Source organism: Barbus barbus (genome assembly GCF_936440315.1).
Source record: "Barbus barbus genome assembly, chromosome: 15".
NCBI classification, from domain to species: domain Eukaryota; kingdom Metazoa; phylum Chordata; class Actinopteri; order Cypriniformes; family Cyprinidae; genus Barbus; species Barbus barbus.
The window spans coordinates 23939087-23962370 of record NC_136743.1 but is presented as its reverse complement, the minus strand read 5'-3'; the positions used below and the strand labels follow the sequence as shown (position 1 = coordinate 23962370).

The 23284-nt window shown below is 43.5% G+C and overlaps 1 long non-coding RNA gene across 1 annotated transcript in view; it reads right to left on the bottom strand.

Annotated features, from left to right (window-relative positions):
* Positions 1-1458: 1458 nt before the first annotated feature.
* LOC306881630 overlaps positions 1459-23284 on the bottom strand; it is a 494310-nt gene continuing 472484 nt past the window's right edge. Inside the window, exon 3 of the long non-coding RNA XR_013785162.1 lies at positions 1459-2155. This is a non-coding gene — a long non-coding RNA (uncharacterized lncRNA). The remainder of the gene's footprint in view (positions 2156-23284) is intronic.

The following is a 23284-nucleotide window of genomic DNA, read 5'->3' as shown; positions in this document are numbered from 1 at the left end:
CCTCTGGGGTGGCAGACCGGGGTGGTGGTCCCTCTTTTTAAGAAGGGGGACCGGAGGGTGTGTTCCAACTACAGGGGGATCACACTTCTCAGCCTCCCTGGGAAAGTCTATGCCAGGGTACTGGAGAGGAGAATACGGCCGATAGTAGAACCTCGGATTCAGGAGGAACAGTGTGGTTTTCGTCCGGGCCGTGGAACACTGGACCAGCTCTATACCCTCTACAGGGTACTGGAGGGTTCATGGGAGTTTGCCCAACCAGTCCACATGTGTTTTGTGGATTTGGAGAAGGCATTCGACTGTGTCCCTCGCGGCGGCCTGTGGAGGGTGCTCCGGGAGTATGGGGTCCGGGGTCCTTTACTAAGGGCTGTCCGGTCCCTGTATGACCGAAGCAGGAGCTTGGTTCGCATTGCCGGCAGTAAGTCAGACTTGTTCCCGGTGCATGTTGGACTCCGGCAGGGCTGCCCTTTGTCGCCGGTTCTGTTCATAAGTTTTATGGACAGAATTTCTAGGCGCAGCCAGGGGCCGGAGGGTGTCAGGTTTGGTGACCACACGATTTCGTCTCTGCTTTTTGCAGATGACGTTGTCGTGTTGGCTTCATCAAGCCAGGACCTTCAGCAGGCACTGGGACGGTTTGCAGCCGAGTGTGAAGCGGCTGGGATGAGAATCAGCACCTCCAAATCCGAGGCCATGGTCCTCAGTCGGAAAAGGGTGGTTTGCCCACTTCAGGTTGGTGGAGAGTTCCTGCCTCAAGTGGAGGAGTTTAAGTATCTTGGGGTTTTGTTCACGAGTGAGGGAAGGATGGAACGGGAGATTGACAGACGGATCGGTGCATCTTCTGCAGTAATGCGGTCGATGTACCGGTCTGTCGTGGTGAAGAAAGAGCTGAGCCGCAAGGCGAAGCTCTCGATTTACCGGTCAATCTACGTTCCTACTCTCACCTATGGTCATGAGCTTTGGGTCATGACCGAAAGGACAAGATCCCGGATACAGGCGGCTGAAATGAGCTTTCTCCGCAGGGTGGCTGGGCGATCCCTTAGAGATAGGGTGAGAAGCTCGGTCACTCGGGAGGAGCTCAGAGTAGAGCCGCTGCTCCTTCACATTGAGAGGGGTCAGCTGAGGTGGCTCGGGCATCTGTTCCGGATGCCTCCTGGACGCCTTCCCGGGAAGGTGTTCCGGGCGCGTCCCACTGGGAGGAGACCCCGGGGAAGACCTAGGACACGCTGGAGAGACTATGTCTCCCGGCTGGCCTGGGAACGCCTCGGTGTCCCCCCGGAAGAGCTGGAGGAAGTGTCTAGGGAGAGAGAAGTCTGGGCATCCCTGCTTAGACTGCTGCCCCCGCGACCCGGCCCCGGATAAGCGGAAGAAGATGGATGGATGGATGGATGATCAGCTATTATTGATTACATGGCCCATCTGTATGATTATCATCTGAATGGACGGACATCAGCGTGTGTTTACTGACTCTATGACCATGTCTGGCAATATCACTTCACGTCTGGCAGTGATATTTATCATTGTAATAACGAATAATGAAGAATACTTCAGTATACATACTATATACAAAGCATTTTTTTTCTATTTTTTTTCCTTTTTTATTACTCAAATAATTATTTTTGTATTTTTTAGTGCTCAAATAAATCTGTCTATTATTTTATAATTGAAAAACTATGCAGGAACATGTATAATGACTAAAATAGCTTGTATAATTCTGCAATCCATTTGGTGGTTATTTTTACTCAAACAGGGGGGTGGGGGGACTATAAATAGTTTCAGAAAAAATATTGCAGGAATCTAATTTTTCATGGTATCTTCTTCAAATTTGAAATATGAACTCATGAGACACATGGCTTTCGATCCATTACTTTTCTGGATTGCTCCAGGACTTATTTCATGTATTTGTATATGAAATAAAAAAACATTCAGTGTGGAAAAATATTTTTCAAGGCACGTCAGTGCCTATAACTTTTTATCTTTTTGAGCATTATCAACTCTGGATGATAGATAGTAAAGCCCAGAGTCTCTTCTTTCCAAAGATACCTAATTTGTTTGTGTAAGCACACTTTGTCACAAACTGTTACCATTTTAATTTAGGTAGGTTATTTTCACCTGCGAGGCCCTAAATGGGGGTGAAGGTTAACAGGTTAAAGAGAGCAGCCTGGAAAATGGAGCGCAGATGGAGGAAAACAAAACTAGAGGTATTTCGTATAGCCTGGCGGGAAAATACCCTATCCTACAGAACAGCATTAAAAATTGCTAGATCTGATTACTTTTCGTCTCTTCTGGAAGAAAACAAACATAACCCCCGGTATTTATTCAATACAGTCACTAAATTAATGAAAAATAAAGCATCAACAGGTGTTGGCATTTCCCAAAAGCACAGCAGTAATGACTTTATGAACTACTTTACTTCCAAGATCGAGTCTATCAGAGATAAAATTGTAACCATGCAGCCGTCAGCTACAATATCGCATCAGATAGTGCACTATAGATCCCCTGAGGAACAATTTCACTCATTCTCTACTATAGGAGAGGAAGAATTGTATACATTTGTTAAGTCATCTAAACCAACAACATGTATGTTAGACCTTATTCCATCTAAACTACTAAAAGAGCTGCTTCCAGAAGTCATAGATCCTCTTTTGGCTATTATTAATTCATCACTGTCATTAGGATATGTCCCCAAAGCCTTCAAATTGGCTGTTATTAAGCCTCTCATTAAAAAAACACAACTTGACCCCAAAGATTTAGTTCATTACAGACCGATCTCATATCTCCCTTTTCTGTCAAAGATACTTGAAAAGGTAGTATCCTCGCAATTATATTCCTTCTCAGAGAAAAATAGTATTTGTGAGGAATTCCAGTCAGGATTTAGACCGTATCATAGTACTGAGACTGCTCTCATTAGAGTTACAAATGACCTGCTTCTATCATCAGACCGTGGTTGTATCTCTTTATTAGTTCTACTGGTTCTTAGCGCTGCGTTCGACACTATCGACCACAACATTATTTTAACCCTCTGGGGTCTGAGGATGTTTTGGGGGCCTGGAGAACTTTCGACATGCCCTGACATTTGTGCTTTTTTCAGTTTCTTATAAAAATATAAATCGCTAAAGTCTAATAACACTGTAAACAGCACAAACTGGGCTACAATAATATGTTATCAGCATTTATGTACATGATTGTGTTTTTGAGAAATCAAGGAAGAAAAATGGATTCAAGAAGAAAAAAACAATCAGTAGTCAAGGATCTTGTTTTACCATAGAATATCAGTGTAATTGAACATCTGATGTTGGTGCAGCGTTCTCAGAGGACAACAGTTGGAAGAGACTGAAAGTCAGCAGGATTCATCATCTGTGGTGCAGGTGTCTGATTCAATAAAATACAAACAACCAAAAAAAAGAAAAAACATTTGTGAGCATGTTTATATCATTGTTTATTGGCCATTTTTAGTTGATAAACAGGAAAGTGGGTTCAAGCGCCAGCAGAAGGCAGTATAATGAAATAGTCTTTAAGAGAAGCAGTCTATCAGCGGAAGTTTAAAATCAGCTCGTAAGTGTATTTACTTGTCTCAGTGTTTAGCGCATTTGCCGTTGCTAGGAAACGCTTATTTTTGTTTACTGTGTTGAGAGGTGCTGAAATCGCGTTTGGTCTCGTACTGTATCGCGTATCTTGTCAGTGTGTGCACTTGCTTAGCCATTTTTAGTTGATAAACAGGAAAGTGGGTTCAAGCGCCAGCAGAAGGCAGTATAATGAAATAGTCTTTAAGAGAAGCAGTCTATCAGCGGAAGTTTAAAATCAGCTCGTAAGTGTATTTACTTGTCTCAGTGTTTAGCACATTTGCCGTTGCTAGGAAACGCTTATTTTTGTTTACTGTGTTGAGAGGTGCTGAAATCGCGTTTGGTCTCGTACTGTATCGCGTATCTTGTCAGTGTGTGCACTTGCTTGGCCATTTTTAGTTGATAAACAGGAAAGTGGGTCCAGCTGAATTGAAATAGTGATTTGTTGGATTGGTATAAAAAAGGTTATTATACCGCGGCAGCGGTCGCGGCAGTCGTCGTGTGAAGCCCTCTTAGTGTGAAGACCGAAGACCATCAACTCTACCGTGCGACTCCACCAAGGGATAGAAGTATCGCTTTTTATTTTAGTTTATTCATTTATATATTTATTATTGAAATGTTGTTATATGCATGTGTCAATTTTATTTAATTTCTTTATTTTCTTAAATATGTGGGTATATAGTATTTATAGAGTTGTAACTTTTAGTTTTAGTTACTTTTTCTTATTTGTAAGTCGCTTTGGACAAAAGCGTCTGCTAAATGACAAAAGTAAAAAGTAAAGAGTGTAAAGACCATCAACTCTATCGTGCGACTCCACCGGGCAGGGACACCGGCAAGGGATAGAAGTATCGCTTTTTATTTTAGTTTATTCATTTATATATTTATTATTGAAATGTTGTTATATGCATGTGTCAATTTTATTTAATTTCTTTATTTTCTTAAATATGTGGGTATATAGTATTTATAGAGTTGTAACTTTTAGTTTTAGTTACTTTTTCTTATTTGTAAGTCGCTTTGGACAAACGCGTCTGCTAAATGACAAAAGTAAGTAAAGTAAAAAATATATTTTATATCTGAGAACTAATTGTTATCGTTTAGCACGCTTTTAAAATATATTTGTGAACAGATTATTAATAATAAACATGGTCTAAACTTTCTTAGATGCGTAGCATTCATCGTGTTGTAGTTTGGGAACAACCCAACTAGTAATGTGTTCAAGTTTATGTCACAATAACACGTTAACTAATGCAAAAAAGAAGCATTACTTACTCATCAGATCGATCTTCTCTACTTGATGAACTCTTGCTCTTATGTTGAGGGAAATCCAGCCTTTACTCAGCGCGTCTTTTTCCAGAAACGAACAGTATAGCAGTGATGAACTCTTCACTCCTGACTCTTTGTTTATGTTGGGCGTCTCCACGCGCGTGCGGATCACGTGGTTATTTACATGTGAAGGCGAGGGGGCGGGATCGCATTCAAAATAATGAGTTAGACGGGACAGACTGAACATCGTGTTGGTTTCATACAGATTACTTCACAGAATATTTGTTTTTGATATGACTTACTTAATTTGAAAGAAGACACTTCAAGCTTTCCATAGATATAACTCATGTCTGTGTGTTGAGTATTCGCTAAGTTACACTTCATTTTAGTGACGCGTTTCTGAAAACAGTTCGCGGAGATGGAGAAGACAGAGAGCGCACCCTGTTTGTTTTCTTTATTCTTCAAATGCACAAAGTTTAGTTGTTATTATTATGAGTGTATACAAATAAAAGTAGACGCCTTACAGATTCGAATGGTGTATTGCTCTTATCTGAACGATCAAAAATGGCTGAATTCAAGCTCATTTCTGCCTTATCAGGAAAATCTGCCCCAAAACGCGTATACGCGTTTGTCGGCCCCAGAGGGTTAAATAGACTAGAACACTTTGTTGGCATTAGTGGAAGTGCATTAGTATGGTTCAAATCCTACTTATCTGAACGCCATTAGTTCGTAGCAGTGAATGAAGAGGTATCATATCGATCACAAGTGCAGTACAGAGTACCTCAAGGCTCAGTACTAGGGCCGTTACCTTTCATGCTTTACATGTTACCCTTGGGAGATATTATCAGGAGACGTGGTGTTAGTTTTCACTGTTATGCTGATGATACTCAGCTCTATATTTCTTCGCGCCCCAGTGAAACACACCAAATTGAGAAACTAACAGAATGCATAGTTGATATAAAAAACTGGATGACGAGTAACTTCTTACTGCTAAATTCTGAAAAAACAGAGGTGTTAATTATCAGACCTAAAAACCCCACATGTAATAACCTAGAACACTATCTAACACTTGACGGCTGCTCTGTCAATTCTTCTTCATCAGTTAGGAACCTAGGTGTGCTGTTTGATAGCCATCTTTCATTTGAAAGCCATGTTTCTAGCATCTGTAAAACTATGTTTTTCCATCTCAAAAACATATCTAAATTGCGACCTATGCTCTCAACGTCAAATGCAGAAATACTAATTCATGCGTTTATGACCTCAAGGTTAGACTATTGTAATGCTTTAATGGGTGGTTTTTCTGCACGCTTGATCAACAAATTACAGTTGGTCCAAAATGCAGCAGCTAGAGTCCTTACTAGAACCAGGAAGTACGACCATATTAGCCCGCTTCTGTCAACACTGCATTGTCTCCCCATCAAACATCGTATAGATTTTAAAATCTTGTTAATTACTTATAAAGCCCTGAATGGCTTAGCTCCTCAGTACTTGAGCGAGCTCTTATCACATTATAGTCCTCCACGTCTGCTGCGTTCTCAAAACTCTGGCCGTTTGATAATACCTAGAATATCAAATCCTAGGTATTCTATTTTTTCTATTTTCGATCCTTTTTCTATTTAGCACCCAAACTCTGCAACAATCTACCTAATACTGTTCGGGAGGCAGACACACTCTGTCAGTTTAAATCTAGATTAAAGACACATTTCTTTAACCTGGCTTACACATAACACACTAATACACTTCTATTATTCAAATCCGTTAAAGGATTGTTAGGCTGCATTAATTAGATCAACCGGAACTGGGAACACTCCCCATAACACGATGTACTCGTTACATCATAAGAAGAATGGCATCTACGCTAATATTTGTCTGTTTCTATTCTGTTTCTCAGTACGTGTCCGGATCAGATGATGGATCGGCGCCGGGAGATGATGTATGTGGCCCTGATCGTCGGTGGAGGCCGGACACCTGGGTGAGCCCCGGGGACATATCCCCAGTCACCGTAGCCACCCGATCCGGTCCGTATCCAGCAAAGATGGTCACTGCAGTCACCAGATCCAGTCCGTATCCAGATCAGATGGTGGAACAGCACCCAGAGACGACCTCTACAGCCCTGAACGTCAGTGGAGACCAGGACAAAGAGATGAGCGCCAAAGACAGATCCCCAGTGAGGACCCCGCCACTTAGACAGTCATCGGGAAAGACCACTGGAACCAGTTGAACCCTTACAATCTGACTTTGCTGCAGTTGGAATTGAACTGCTTATTCGTTTGGCCAGAGGAGAACTGGCCCCCCAACTGAGCCTGGTTTCTCCCAAGGTTTTTTTCTCCATTCGGTCACCGATGGAGTTTTGGTTCCTTGCGCTGTCGCCTCTGGCTTGCTTAGTTGGGGGCACTTCATTTCCAGCGATATCATCAACCTGATTGCAATGACACTATTTAAACTGAACTGAGCTGGATGATGACATCACTGAATTCAATAATGAAATGCCTTTAACTGAAAATCTTGTTTTTAATCTTTTCATTTTACATTATTGACACACTATTTTCCTTTTTTGATATTGTGCAGTTGCTTTGACACAATTTGCATTGTTAAAAGCGCTATATAAATAAAGGTGACTTGACTATTGTGCTCCCGTCGGGCGTCGGCAAGAGCCTCCCAGCCAGACAACTCACCTTTTCCATATCACGGACGGCGAGACTTACCCATCCAGACTGCGAGTTTCATCTCCAGTCGGATACTAGGCAAGAGCCTCCCGACCACACAACTTGACCTTTTCCATCTTTACCTGTCCGTCACAGCGAGTCTTGATCTCCCGACGGACGCCGGCAAGAGCCTCCCGGCCAGACAACCTTGCCTTTTCAAATCTCACGCTTAGCAAGGCCTAGCCATCTGACACAGTGAGCATTGAGCTCCCGTCAGACGTCGGCGACAGCCCCCTAGCCAGACAAACTTACCTTTTCCATCCTACGGCCGGCGAGACTTACCCATCCATGCTGTGAGTGCCAGTCTCCAGACAGATGTCGGAGAAGTCTCCCGACCACACAAACTCTACCTTTCTGTCTTTACTTGTCCGACTCAGTGAGCCAGATCTCCTGACGGACGCCGGTGAGAGCTATCCCGGCCAGACAACCTTACCTTTTCAAGTCCCACGCTCAGCGAGGCTTACCCGTCCGACACCGTAAGTATTGTGCTCCCGTCGGGCGTCGAGGAGAGCCTCCCAGCCAGACAGACTTACATTTTCCGTCCGCTCACGCCACAATATCAAACCATCATCTAAAGCCACATACCCGGTCGGTCAAGCAATTAAAACACCACCGGCGAGGCTTAACCATCCGACTCACGAGTATTGATCTCCCGTCGAATCTCACGAGAGCCTCCCGGCCGGACAACCTCACCTTTTTCTCCTACGTCAGTGCCGCTGGCCCATCAAACGGGTGAGCATGCCCACCAGTTGGATGACGGCTAAGCGTCCCGACCAAACTTTACCTTTCCGTCTTTACCTATTCGACACAGTGAGTCTTGATCTCCCGTCGGACGCCGGCGAGAGCCTCCCGGCCAGACAACCTCAACTTTTCAAGTCCCAAGCTGGAGATGCTTACCCGTCCAACTCAGTGAGTATTGGCCTCCCATAGAGCATCGGCGTCGGTCTTGGCCACCCACCTAATTTATCGTCCGACGGGTGGCAAAGTCTAGCCTTCAGCTGCTAAGGGTCTCGTCCGCCCACCGAACACCGTCCAACTGTCTCTTCTAGCCTTACACCTATTCCCCCCGCCTGGCGAGGCTTACACGTTCGATGATCTGTGAGTCTCAATCTCCCATCGGATGCTGCGAGAGCCCTCCCAGTTCCAGGTTTTCTCTTCTCCCTACTCGCAGGCGAGGCTATCCATCTGACATCGTAGTCTTGATCTCGTGTCAGACGTCGACGCTGGTCTCCAGGTGGCCTCCTATGCTTGCCACCCACAAGTGAGGCTCATCCATTCGATGTCGTGAATCTTGATCTCCCGTCGGATGTTGCGAGAGCGTCCTTGCTGGTGACACCACCCTCTGTCTTCTGATTAGCAGGGGCTGAAAGCCAGTAGAGCCCGTACGCCGACTCTGTGAACTGTCCCACTGCAGGCAACTCGGGTCCTCCTGGTCAGGGCCTTAACCACGCTGCTCCTCCATCGGCGGGCAGGGCTCACCGTCCCAACGTGATGAGCTTCGTTTCGAGCCCTCCCCGACCGGTCGCCCTAAACCACGCAGTTCACTCCAGCGACCGATGGGGCCTAACCATGCATGCCAAAACGCTCCCTCAGAGCTCATAAGCAATACAGCCCACTCCTCGTAAATAGCTCCCGCCAGATCTCTAGTATTTTGGGGGGGTCTCAGTCTGGCGGCTGTCTAACACCCATTGCTTTTTGGGGGATACTCTGGGTTCGGGCCATTCCCGGGCTCAGAGCCCTTCCCCAGGACAGCACGCCAACCACGCATTACTATACTCGCCAAATACGCATTACGTAACTCATGCTAAATATATGTAAGTGTGAACTCGTGAAATTAATGAAACTTAATCCGAACAAACAAGTGGCTGAGTATTAACGAGCTGCCACAAGATGAAATTTCCATATATGATTTTCTTCTATTTGTAGAGTGAGGGCTTACAGTTTAATGCAAATCACTGTATATAATAAATCTACAAAGATCAATTATTTAGCCACATCTTATTTGAGTTGTTTACCATACCGAGTTTCAGTTTAATGTTCATCCGAGTTCCGTAGTGAATGTAGACATTTTTATTTTATATGATTCAACTTGATCACATTGGAATGATTAATGCTTACTGTATCAACATAGCGTTAATCAAAAGCAGATGTATTTCATGCAGACATTGATAAGGGCTATGGCATAGCTGTTATCAATGTCTGCAGGAAATTACCTCTGCTTTTTCAGCTTTCTATGCTGAAAAAAAGCACATTTTCACAGCGGCCTTGCAAAGGGCTATGCCAAAGGATGTAAAGTGAGCCTTAAGCACTCCAACGCGATCTTAAGTAGAATAATATAAACATGAAATAATATTAAACGTCTACATTCACTATATTATCCAGTCTCCGCTGTAGCTCCCGTGACCTAAATTCCCAGAATGCATTGCCGCTTTGACGACACATTCCCATTCTCTATATATACAGTTGTGTTCAAAATAATAGCAGTGTGTTTAAAAAAGCGAGTAAAGCTCAAAATCCTTATAATAACTTTTACTTCAATACACACAAATGCATTGGGAACATCACACATTCTATTCTAAATCAAAACATGAAGAAAAATTTAGCAAATTTGTTATTACTTTACAGAAGGTGAATAAAAAGGAATATTAGGTTGTTCAAAAAAAATAGCAGTGTCTGCATTTTTCTTTACAAAATCAAACATTTACTGTATACACAGAAAAATGCTTGAAGATTTAGCCTTCTTGTGAGTGACTGAACTAACATTTAGTATAGCCACAGTTTCTGAGAACTGCTTCACATCTGTGTTGCATGGAGTCTGGCAGCAGTGAACAGGTATTCCACCCCAGGACGATTGCACTACATACCACAATTACTCTGCATTTCTTGGTTTTGCCTCAGCATTTTTGATGTCACCCCACAAGTTTTCTATTGGATTAAGGTCTGGAGATTGGGCTGGCCACTCCATAACGTTAATCTTGTTGGTCTGCAACCAAGATGCTGTTCGCTTACTGGTGTGTTTGGGGTTGTTATCATGTTGAAGCACCTATTTCAGGGGCATTTCCTCATCGGCATAAGGCAACATAACCTCTTTAAGTATTTTAATGTACTCAAACTGATCCCTGATCCCTGGAATGCGATAAATAGGCCCAAAACGTAGTATGAGAAACATCCCCATATCATGATGCTTGCGCCACCATGCTTCACTGTCTTCAAAGTGGACTGTGGCTTGAATTCAGTGTTTGGGGGTCATCTGACAAACTGTCTGCGGCCCCTAGACCCAAAAAGAACAATGTTGCTTCATCAGTCCACAAAATATTGTGCCATTTCTCTTTAGGCCAATCAATGTGTTCTTTGGCAAATTTTAACCTCTTAATTTTTTCAACAATGGGACTTTGCAGGGGCTTCTTGCCGATAGCTTGGCTTCACATAGGCATCCTCTAATTGTTACAGTATTCACAGTTAACTTTAGACTTTCTTTGATCACCCTGACGCTGAGTCTTTGCCATTTTGGCTATTCTTCGATCCATTCGAATAGTAGTTTTCTGTTTTCTTCCACATCTTTCAAATCAAATCAAATCAAATCAAATCACTTTTATTGTCACATCACCACAGCACGTGTGCCTTCGTGAGTGAAATTCTTGAGAGCGTGCTCCAGACACTGCAAAAACAATTTACATATAGACATTACCATACATACGTACAGACTTATACAGATGACAATGTGTAATATACACATACATATACTCAGTACACACAGTGTACTATTAGACAGACATACAGTTACCGATACACATTATACACAGTATGTAGTACACATTCTACGTTATATACACACAGTAATATGCAGCAGATTATATATAAACCGGATGTGCAAATGTCATGGATGTGCATTGGATGGTATCCAGTGCTGGCAAAAAGATTGTTGTATTTGTGCAGTAGTGTACTGGTAGTCCAGTTTGAACTGTATGGAATTAAAGTGCAGTGCGTGGTATATTGTAAAGTGGGAGTGTGCTGTAGGGTGTATTAGTTTTGACTGTTCATTAGCCTTATAGCCTGAGGAAAAAAGCTATTCCTCAGTCGGCTAGTGCGGGATCGGATGCTGCGGAGACGCCTTCCTGAGGGCAGCAGAGAGAGCAGTCTGTGGGACGGGTGACTGGAGTCACTGATGATCCTCCGAGCTTTCTTTATACACCGCCTGGTGTAGATGTCCTGGAGGGAGGGAAGCTCACCTCCAACAATGTGACGGGCAGTTCGCACGACCCTTTGCAGAGCTTTGCGGTTGCCAGCAGTGCTGTTTCCAAACCAGGCGGTGATGCAGCCGGTCAGGATGCTCTCCACAGTGCAGGTGTAGAATGATCTGAGGATGCTGGGGCTCATTCCAAACTTCCTCAGCCGTCTCAGGAAGAAGAGGCGTTGGTGTGTCTTCTTCAGCACTGCATCTGTGTGAGCGGACCATGTGAGATCCTCAGTGATGTGAACACCGAGGAATTTGAAGCTGTTTACTCGCTCCACAGGTGTCATGTCGATGGTGATGGGTGTGTGTTCTCTGCTCTGTCTCCTGAAATCCACCACCAGCTCCTTGGTCTTGTCGATGTTGAGTGAGAGGTGGTTCTCTTGACACCATTTAGTCAGGGTTCTCACCTCCTCTCTGTAGGCCGTCTCATCGTTGTCAGTGATCAGGCCTATCACCGTTGTGTCGTCAGCAAATTTGACGATGACGTTGGAGATGTGTGTTGCTGTACAGTCGTGTGTGTACAGGGAGTACAGGAGTGGGCTGAGGACGCAGCCCTGAGGAGCACCAGTGTTGAGGGTCAGCGGGGATGAAGTGTTGTTGCCCATTCTGACCACCTGACATCTGCCTGTCAGGAAGTCCAGGATCCAGCTGCACAGAGATCCGTTTAGTCCCAGAGTCTGGAGCTTCTCAACCAGTGTGGCAGGCACTATGGTATTGAATGCTGAGCTGTAGTCCACAAACAGCATTCTCACATAGGTGTTCTTATTTTCCAGGTGGGAGAGAGCAGTGTGCAGGGTGAAGGCAATAGCATCGTCTGTGGAACGGTTTCTGCGATATGCAAATTGTAGGGGATCCAGTGAGTCAGGCAGCACAGAGCAGATGTAGTCTCTGATGAGTTTCTCAAAGCACTTGTTGAAGATGGGTGTCAGAGCAATGGGCCTCCAGTCATTCAAGCATGTGATTTTATTTTTCTTTGGTATGGGCACAATGGTGGATTTTTTGAAGCATGCGGGAACCACAGACAGAGAGAGGGAAAGGTTAAAAATGTCTGTGAAAACCCCGGTTCTGGTTTTGGTTTCCATTTTAAAGCATTTGATATCATTTTAGCTGAGCAGCCTAACATTTTCAGCACTTCTTTATGTGTTTTCCCCTCTCTAATCAACTTTTTAATCAAAGTACAATATTCTTTTGAACAATGTCTGGAACGACCCATTTTACTCAGATTTTCAGAGAGAAATGCACAGTAAAACATTTTCTGCCTTCATCCTTAAATAAGGGCCACTTGTTTGACACCAGTTTTTTCACAGAATGATTTGCCTCTCTAATTAAACTCCACACTGCTATTATTTTGATCACACCCTTTTCAATTAATGATTCAATTACACAGAATCAACAGCATGCATGTCATGACTGTTGGGTTTGTTGGTTTTCTATTACTCTACCACACCTACTAGTAAAATATGTGCCATGTAGAAATATAATTTCTACCAAAAACAGTGATTGATCTGGTTAGTGATGTTGGACTGCTATTATTTTGAACACAACTGTATATAGTGACGTGACAACGCGCGTGCCTCCACAACTGACACGTGACACTCCACACGCACAGGATGTTTACAAGAAAGGAAAATACATTTTTCTGAGTCATGAAACTTTTAATTTCGTAACGAGTTATGAAGATAAGGTTGAAATAATAACACCGACTGGGCTGCACCATCTGCCGCAGATTCTGAATCAGGACAGCGGGTTTGTCTGTGGCACTTTTCTCTTCGACTGTGTTTTTCTGAGGTGAGTCTTACAATTTATAACAAATAAATAGGTTTATAGATGTATAAAATAAAGTGAAATGTGTTTGTTAGCAAATGTTACACTAGAATAGCATATGTGTTTATATTGATGCGGAGCACTGAACATCCTGAATGCTTTCATTCGTATTTCACTGTATATCCTATGTTTTTATTAATAATTTGGGTGCATTTTTCTGTTCATATTTGTGTGTTCTTCAAAACAAATTAACTGAATTCATTTTGAGTCTGTATTCATCATTCACAGATGTTGGAACAGCCTTTACATTAGTTTGGGCATATGAGAACATAAATTAGCTTAAACTACTGCATGTCTACCCATAGAAACTAAATAATTATGAAAAATAACCAACTGATTACTAGGGTTGGGTACCAAAACCCACATACCCACTACGGGGAAGTCGTGGCCTAATGGTTAGAGAGTCGGACTCGTAAGCCAAAGGTTGCGGGTTCGAGTCTCGGGCCGGCAGGGATTGTAGGTGGGGGGAGTGAATGTCCAGCGCTCTCTCCACCCTCAATACCACGACTGAGGTGCCCTTGAGCCCCAACTGCTCCCCGGGCGCCGCAGCATGAATGGCTGCCTACTGCTCCGGGTGTGTGTTCACGGTGTGTGTGTGTTCACTGCTGTGTGTGTGCACGTTGGATGGGTTAAATGCAAAGCACGAATTCTGAGTATGGGTCACCACTTGTCACTTCACTTCAAAACCTGGTACCAATATGGCACCTATGTAACCGGTATGTACTAGAGCCGAATAACAACGCAAATTTCGGTGCCATGCCTGAGCGATCGATTGAAATATTTGTCCTTTGTTTCTCCGAAACGAATGTAAGAAGCATCATCACTGATACTGCATGTGAAAAAATATTTACCAACTGAGAAAATGCATGTGAAGTCGGAAGTGATATTTTATGAACAAATTTCGTGAGGAACATGCACAGATAATTAACACGGCCAGCTAATCATTAGTGATTACACTATATATCCAATCAGCGCACGAGGAATCTCCTATAAATAACCAAGTACGTCCTACCTCCATTATCTCGACTTTCAGCAGTGAACTTCTCTTTCCAGATACCACCACAACAAAACGTACACCGAATGATGTCCAGCACCCCTCTAACATTAAGCCTTGCTTTTTGGGGGGTCATAAAGGGAAAAAAGGAAAAGGGAAGTGGTGTGTGACCAAGTATGGTTACCCATACTCGGAATTTGTGCTCTGCATTTAACCCATCCAAGTGTACATACAGTAGTGAACATTCACCCGGAGCAGTGGGCAGCCAATGCTGTGGCGCCCAGGGAGCAGTTGGGGGTTCGGTGCCTTGCTCAAGGGTCTCACCTCAGAGAGTGTTGGTTATTTACTCCCCCCCTGCAATCCCTGCCAGACCTGAGACTCAAACCCACGACCTTCGGGTTACAAGTTCGACTCTCTATCCATTAGGCCATGACTGCCCTTGTATTTTCCTTTCTTGTAAACATCCTGTGTGCGTGGAGTGTCACGTGGTTCAGTTGGGAGGCACACCCGCTGTATGTCACGTCCCTATATATAGAGAATGGGAATGTGTTGTCACAGTGGCAATGCATTCTGGGAATTTAGGTCACGGGAGCTGCAGCGGAGACTGGATAATCCCCAGGCTCAGGAGTCTTGCCGAGCTCGGAGCTCTCTCCTTGGACAGCACGCCAAATATGCATAACCTTTACTCAGTTTGATTATATGTAAGTGTGAACTCGTGAAGTGATGTTTTATATACAAATTTCGGGAGAACCACGCACAGATAATTAACACTGCCAGCTAATCATTAGTGATTACACTATTTATCCAATCAGCGCACAAGGAATCTCCTATAAATAACCAAGTACATCCTACCTCCATTATCTCGACTTTCAGCATCCCTCCACCACCCCGACTCCACACCTGTAGCCTGTTCTACCCCCGCACAGGGAGAAGCACTCGGGAAGCACTCTGAGGCCGGGCCAAACACAGAGCTCGGACCCCTCTCCCCGAACAGTGGGGGAGCCCCGAGCTCGGGAGTCTTGTCGAGCTCGGAGCCCTCTCCCTGTACAGCATGCCAAATATGCATAACCTTTACTCAGTTTGATTATATGTAAGTGTGAACTCGTGAAAGCTCTAATCAGAATCAGAATCAGAATGAGCTTTATTGGCCAAGTATGTTTACACATACAAGGAATTTGTTGTAGTGACAGAAGCTCCACAGTGCAACAGAAAGACAGTAACAGGACACAGGTAATAAAACAAAATAACAAGAAATAGCCAATAACCAATGTACAAAGCAGCAAAAAAATAAATAAATACACAATATATAATATAGGCGACTATGTATGTACAGGTCAAGTATGTGTAAATTAGAAATGAGAAAAATAAAAATAAAATAAGTGAGTGTGGTGAATGGATAATGAATTAGTTGTGTGTTCCACGTTTATTTATTGAGTGTTCATGAGATGTATTGACTGAGGGAAGAAACTGTTCCTGTGTCTGGTCGTTCTGGTGCTCAGAGCTCTGTAGCGTCGACCAGACGGTAACAGTTCAAAGAGGTTGTGTGCTGGATTTGAGGGGTCCAGAGTGATTTTGCCAGCCCTTTTGCTCACTCTGGATAAGTACAGTTCTTGGAAAGTGGGGAGGGTTGTACCAATGATTCGCTCAGCAGTCCGGACTACCCTCCGTAGTCTTTTGAGGTCAGATTTGGTAACTGAGCTGAACCAGACAGTTATTGAGGTGCAGAGGATGGATTCAATGATGGCAGAGTAGAACTGTTTCAGTAAGTCCTGTGGCAGGTTGAACTTCCTCAGCTGGCGAAGAAAGTACAACCTCTGCTGGGCCTTCCTGACAATGGAGTCAATGTGAATATCCTACTTCAGGTCCTGAGAGATGGTGGTGCCCAGGAATCTGAATGACTCCACTGCAGTCACAGTGCTGTTCATGATGGTGAGTGGGGGGAGAGCAGGGGGGTTTCTCCTGAAGTCCACGATCATCTCCACAGTTTTGAGCGTTTTAAGCTCCAGGTTGTTGAGATTGCACCAGACAGCCAGCTCCTTAACCTCCTGTCTGTAAGCAGACTCGTCACCGTCCTGGATGAGGCCGATCAGTGTGGTGTCGTCTGCTAACTTCAGGAGCTTGACAGAGGGGTCTTTAGATGTGCAGTCGTTGGTGTAGAGGGAGAAGAGCAGTGGGGAGAGAACGCAGCCCTGAGGAGCTCCAGTGCTGATGGTTCGAGTGCTGGATGTGAATTTGCCAAGCTTTACTAACTGCTGTCTGTCTGTCAGGAAGCTGTTGATCCACTGGCAGACGGAGGTGGGGACGGAGAGCTGAGTTAGTTTATTTTGAAGGGTTTCCGGGATAATGGTGTTAAAAGCAGAGCTGAAGTCCACAAACAGGATCCTCACATAAGTCCCTGGTCTGTCCAGGTGCTGCAGGATGAAGTGCAGTCCCATGTTGACTGCATCATCCACAGACCTGTTTGCTCTGTAGGCAAACTGCAGGGGGTCCAGTAAGGGTCCAGTGATGTCCTTCAGATGAGCCAAAACCAGTCTTTCGAATGATTTCATGGCTACAGACGTTAGGGCCACAGGTCTGTAGTCATTAAGACCAGTAATTTTGTGTTTCTTTGGGACAGGGATGATGGTGGAGCGTTTGAAGCATGAGGGGACTTCACACAGCTCCAGTGAACTATTGAAAATCTGTGTGAAGATGGGGGCTAGCTGATCAGCACAGATTTTTAGGCAGGCTGGTGACACACCATCTGGACCAGGTGCTTTCCTTCTTTTGTTCTTCCTGAAGACCTGGCACACATCATCTTCGCTGATTTGAATTGTAGGTGTGGGTGAGAGAGGGGTTGCTGGAGGTGTGAATGGTTGTGTGGAGGGGTGTTCTGGGCGGGTGTGGGGTGATCGTTCAAAACGACAAAAGAACTCGTTTAAGTCGTCTGCCAGGTGTTGATTCTCCAGAGTGCTGGGGGGTGGTGTTTTGTAGCTGGTGATTGTCCTTCAATCCTAACCACACTGAAGCAGGATCACTGGAAGAGAATTTGTTCCTGAGCTTGTCAGAATAATTTCTCTTTGCCACTCTGTATTTGCCACTCTCTTTGCCACTTTTCCAGTGTGTATTTGGCCTGTTTGTACAAGACTTTATCCCCCTTTCTGTGAGCATCTTCTTTGGCCTGACGGAGCTGTCTGAGTTTGGCAGAACCATGGTTTGTCATTGTTGTAGAATAGATGAGTCCTGGTAGGAATGCACATGTCCTCACAGAAACTGATATAAGATGTTACAGTCTCTGTGAGCTCGTCCAGATCATTTGCAGCAGCTTCAAAAACAGTCCAATCAGTCAGGTCGAAGCAGGCTTGTAAATCCCGCTCTGTTTCGTTAGTCCATCTTTTAACAGATCTTAATACAGGCTTTGCAGACTTAAGTTTCTGCCTGTAGGATGGAATAAGATGAACCAAACAGTGATCAGAGAGTCCTAAAGCTGCTCGTGGAACAGAGTCATATGCGTCCTTTATTGTTGTGTAACAGTGATCCAATATATTACTGTCTCTGGTGGGACATGTGATGTGCTGTCTGTATTTTGGCAGTTCACGGGAGAGATTTGCTTTATTAAAGTCCCCGAGAATGATTATAACAGAGTCCGGGTGTTGTTGCTCACTCTCTGTGATCAGATCAGTGAGTTTCTGTAAAGCTGTGCTCACGTGCGCTTGCGGTGGAATGTAGACACTCACGAGAATGAACGAGCAGAACTCCCGCGGTGAATAGAACGGCTTGCAGTTAATGAAGAGCGTTTCTAGATCTGAGCAGCACATCTTCTTTAACACAGTTACATCTGTACATTTCATTTTCAGGTCAATACAATGTTCATACCTGTGCGTGACTTTGTTCACACAGTCTCTGACAGAAGATCCACCAAGTCTAGACAGGTCAATCACACCACCTTGATACTGATGTTCACTGTCATGAAGCCTGTTATCACCTGTGGAAAAAATACCACAAAACAATTTATATTAATTTTGAAATTCATCTCAAAATATATAAATTACTTTAAAATTGTTGTTACACTTGCACTATCAAACCCTTCAACAATCAGACCTTGTTCCAGAAGATAAGAGATAAATTTTATTACACTCTAGAGACTGAATTCAACTTTGAAAGTAAGTGTTAAAATTTCTGTTTATTGGACTTCCGGCTGAGCATGTGAGTGAGAAGACGCGCTTGAGGTTAGCTCCCGAACATTTTGTCGATCTATTATATTTTTCAGGCTGCCTGAAACATTAAACATACTTGGTCTATTTTTCAAACTACTTATTCGACGATTGCAGCTTGGAAGGACTTATGGCTTCTGAAAGGCAACGGAAACTTAAATCGTCAGCGGCTGTGACAGAGAGTCATGGCGACAAACTGCCGTTGGAGCTGGAAAATCTTCGTGTTACTCTGATTTCCGAGCTATCATCTACCATCGCAGAACAGGTAAAACCAGCCATCTGTAATGACATGATAAAGGAGGAAGCAAAGATGCAGTGCAACAAATGTTTATTAGAGTCAGCTTCGGACAAACAGTACAGTCTCTCGGGTGGGCAGGTGGCACAGGTACTTCGACGGACAGCGTGTAGGTGACGAGTGATGTTGGTGATCCAGTGACGGTGTAAATCCAAGAGAGACGAACCATGAAGACGAGACAACGACCAGGAACCAGGAAACAGACGAACGCGGGACACACTTGGAGGACATCAAACAACGATCTGACAAGGAGAGGAAAGTGTGGTGAGACTTTATAGGTGAGTAGATTGGCAGCAGCTGGAGCGGGAATTGAGATCAGCTGGCACGCTGATGACTGGAGTGAGCGGTCACGCCCACTCACACACACACACACAGAGAACAACAATACACGAGACATGAAGAAACCAGTGAATTCATGAACCGTGACACCATCGACTCTGCTCTTGCGCCGGTTGTTGCGTCCTTTGAGAGTTTTAAATCGAGCATTGAATCACAAGGACGGCACATTGACTATCTTGATCAGCATTTGAACGATTACAGCGACCGCATTGTAGCACTGGAACAGACGGTGCTAAAGTTGACTTCGGCTAACAAGCAACTCACCGATAAAGTGGAGGACTTGGAGTTGCGCTCTCGGCGTTGCAATCTGCGGGTCATCGGCATCCCCGAGCGAACAGAAGGGAGCGATCCGGTTACGTTCATGTCTCAATTTTTCCAGGACGTGCTCGGGTCAGAAATCTTTCCCACTCCCCCGCTGCTGGATAGAGCACACCGTATTGGCCCCGCACCTTCGGCTGACCGGGAGAATCAAAGGCCCAGAGTAATGATCGTGCGGTTTCATTACTATGGCGATAAAGAAAAGGTTGTTCGGCGTGGGAATTGGAACCAGCTCTTCTATCAGAGTCGTAAGGTCTTCATTTTTCCTGATCTCAACTCCAGCGTTGCTAAGAGGAGGGCGGCATTTTCAGCTGTGAGAAACAACCTGCGTGAGAAGAACGTGAGGTTCTCTCTTAAATTCCCCGCTCGCCTGATGATTGACCTCGACGATGAGAAGTTTCAATTTGACTGTCCCAAAGAAGCACAGCGATGGTTTAACGAACGGTATTCAACTTCCTAGGTATTATGTAGAGATAAGTATGCAAAACGACACTATTTTATAAGCAGTTGTACTCTGAGAATTGATCACTGTTAACCAAGTGAGTTTAGATAAATGTTTTCATGGTGCCTGAAATGACTGTTCTTTGTTATTCCATATGTTCGGGAGTGACTTCATACGACATAAATGGGAATAGATACAGTTTTCGAGCATCGGAGGTTCCCGAGTTTTGGTGTTCTGCCTCCATTGTTTGGGAATGGAGAGAAGAAATTGAGTGATGTTCCGGGTGGGGTGGGGTTGGTGGGTTTTTCCCCAATTAAATTTTATTTTTCTTTTCTTTTCTGTATTTTTTTTTTTTATTATTATTATTTATTTATTTTTTTCCTTCTTCTGCTTGTGGCCTCCTCTCTTATATTAACCCAACCTGATGGACAATACCAGAAGCTCAATTAGATTCTTGAGTTGGAATGTGAAAGGACTGAATGGCCCCATTAAAAGATCCAAAGTTTTGACACATTTGAAACTACAAAAACCTGACGTTGTATTCCTCCAGGAAACTCATCTGCGTCTTAAGGATCAATGCAGGCTCCAAACTCGCTGGACATCACACATTTTTCATTCGAACTTTGATTCCAGGTCCAGAGGAGTTGCCATTTTGATTAACAAGACTGTGCACTTTTCTATTGACAATGTTATTTCTGATATGAATGGTCGATATGTAATTGTGAAGGGGAAAATTTCACAAACACCAGTAGTTTTAGCAAATGTATATGCCCCAAACTTTGATAATGCTCACTTTGCTCAGGATTTGTTGTCAAAGTTCCCAGCTTTGAACACACAACTTTTGATATTTGGGGGAGATTTAAACTGTGTTATTGATCCTGATTTGGATAAATCAAGCACTGTTATGAAAGCTCCCTCTGCCATGTCAAAGGTTTTTTCTGAGTTTATGGCTCAGAACGGTTATATTGACCCATGGAGACACTTTAATCCCACTGTGAGGTAATACTCATTTTACTCATGTGTCCATCAATCTTTCTCTCGTATAGATTATTTTTTTATCAATAATTCTCTAATTCCTCAAATTGTAAACTCTGAATATCTGTCCATTGTTATTTCAGACCATGCCCCTCTAAGTCTTGACATTCTTTTATTTCCATTTCACACTTTTCGACCACCCTGGCGGTTCAATTCTTTACTTCTATCTGATTTAGCATTCTGTGAACATATTTCTAATTCAATCGATGACTTTCTACTTACTAATCAGACCGATTCAATCTCTTACTCCTTACTGTGGGAAACTTTGAAGGCCTTTTTAAGAGGACAGATAATTTCTTACTCTGCTTATGTTAATAAAGAACGGAGGAATAGGATTAAAAAGTTATCTGACAGTATTCAAGCTTTAGATGACCAATACGCTCATAGACCGACTCCGGAACTACATAAACAAAGGCTTAATTTGCAGGCAGAATTCAATCTGTTAACCACAGGTGAGGCAGAGAGACTTTTATTACGCACGCGTGGTAATTACTACGAGTATGGGGATAAGGTCAGTCGCCTCCTGGCCCATCAGCTTCGCAATCGAGCAGCTTCTCGATTTGTTACTCAAATTGCACAGCCTGATGGAGCATTATCCTCAGATTCTGTGGAGATTAACTCAACTTTTAAAAACTTTTTCTCTATTCTGTATAAGACTGAAGCTTCTGGCCATTCAGAAGAAATGAACCAATTTCTTGGGCGTATCAACTTCCCTAGGGTTGATCCTCTTTTAGTGCCTGAACTTGATGGACCCATCACCTTAGAGGAGATCACTAAATCAATTAATTCATTACAATCTAGGAAATCCCCTGGCCCAGACGGATTGCCTTCCGAATTTTATAAGAAATTTCATGTCAAACTGGCCCCGCTTCTTTTGTTTGTATTTGAGGAATCTTTAGATCTGGGTATATTGCCCCTAACACTGAGACAAGCATCTATAACTGTATTGCCTAAAGATGGGAAGGACCCAACATTATGTAACTCATACAGACCTATTAGCCTCCTCAATGTTGATGTTAAGATTTTAGCCAAGATTTTGGCCTCTCGTTTAGAGGTAGTACTTCCTAGTATTATCTCAGAGGAACAAACTGGATTCATTAAAGGACGGTATTCATTCTCTAACATTCGTACTCTTTTTAATATTTTATACTCAAGACAAAATAGTGTTTCCTCTGAGGTGATAATTTCGTTAGATGCCGAAAAGGATAGGATAGAGTGGGTTTATCTGTTTAGAGCTCTGAAGGAGTTTGGTTTTGGTGAGGGATTGATATCATGGATACGTTTACTATATGTTGACCCACAAGCTTCAGTTTCTACTAATAGTGTTAATTCTGAGTATTTTACCTTATCACGGGGTACACGCCAGGAATGCCCCCTATCTCCATTACTTTTTGCCATAGCCATTGAGCCCCTTTCAATAATGCTTAGAACACTTCCTATTTTTCAAGGTATAATCCGCAAGGGAATCGAACATAAATTAGCCTTATACGCTGACGACTTATTACTCTACGTTACCGATCCAATTGCATCTATTCCTGAGATAATACATCTATTAGATGATTTTGGGAAATTTTCTGGATATAAACTAAACCTGCAGAAGAGTGAATGTTTACCCATAAATCAGTCTGGCCAAAAATTAAAACAGAATGACTTACCTTTCCACTTGGAGAGTTCTAAATTCAAGTATCTTGGTGTAAATGTTACCCTTTCTTATTCTGCCTTAAAAGCAGCAAATTGTGCACCGTTAGTTTCATGCATGAAGTCAGCTTTTTTAAGATGGGCGGCTCTTCCATTATCTCCATTAAGTAGGATAAACGCTGTAAAAATGAATATTCTCCCCAAATTTCTTTACCTCTTTCAAGCTATTCCTTTGTTTCTACCCAAATCTTTCTTCAAGAATATAGATAAATTAATCTCCTCTTTTATATGGGCAGGTAAAACTCCTAGAGTTTCCAAAATTTTGCTTCAAAAAAATCGACTAAGTGGAGGGCTTTCCCTGCCCAATTTTATGTATTATTATTGGGCAGCAAATATTCAGAAGCTGGTGTTCTGGGTACAGGACTCCTCTTTACCATGGTGCAACTT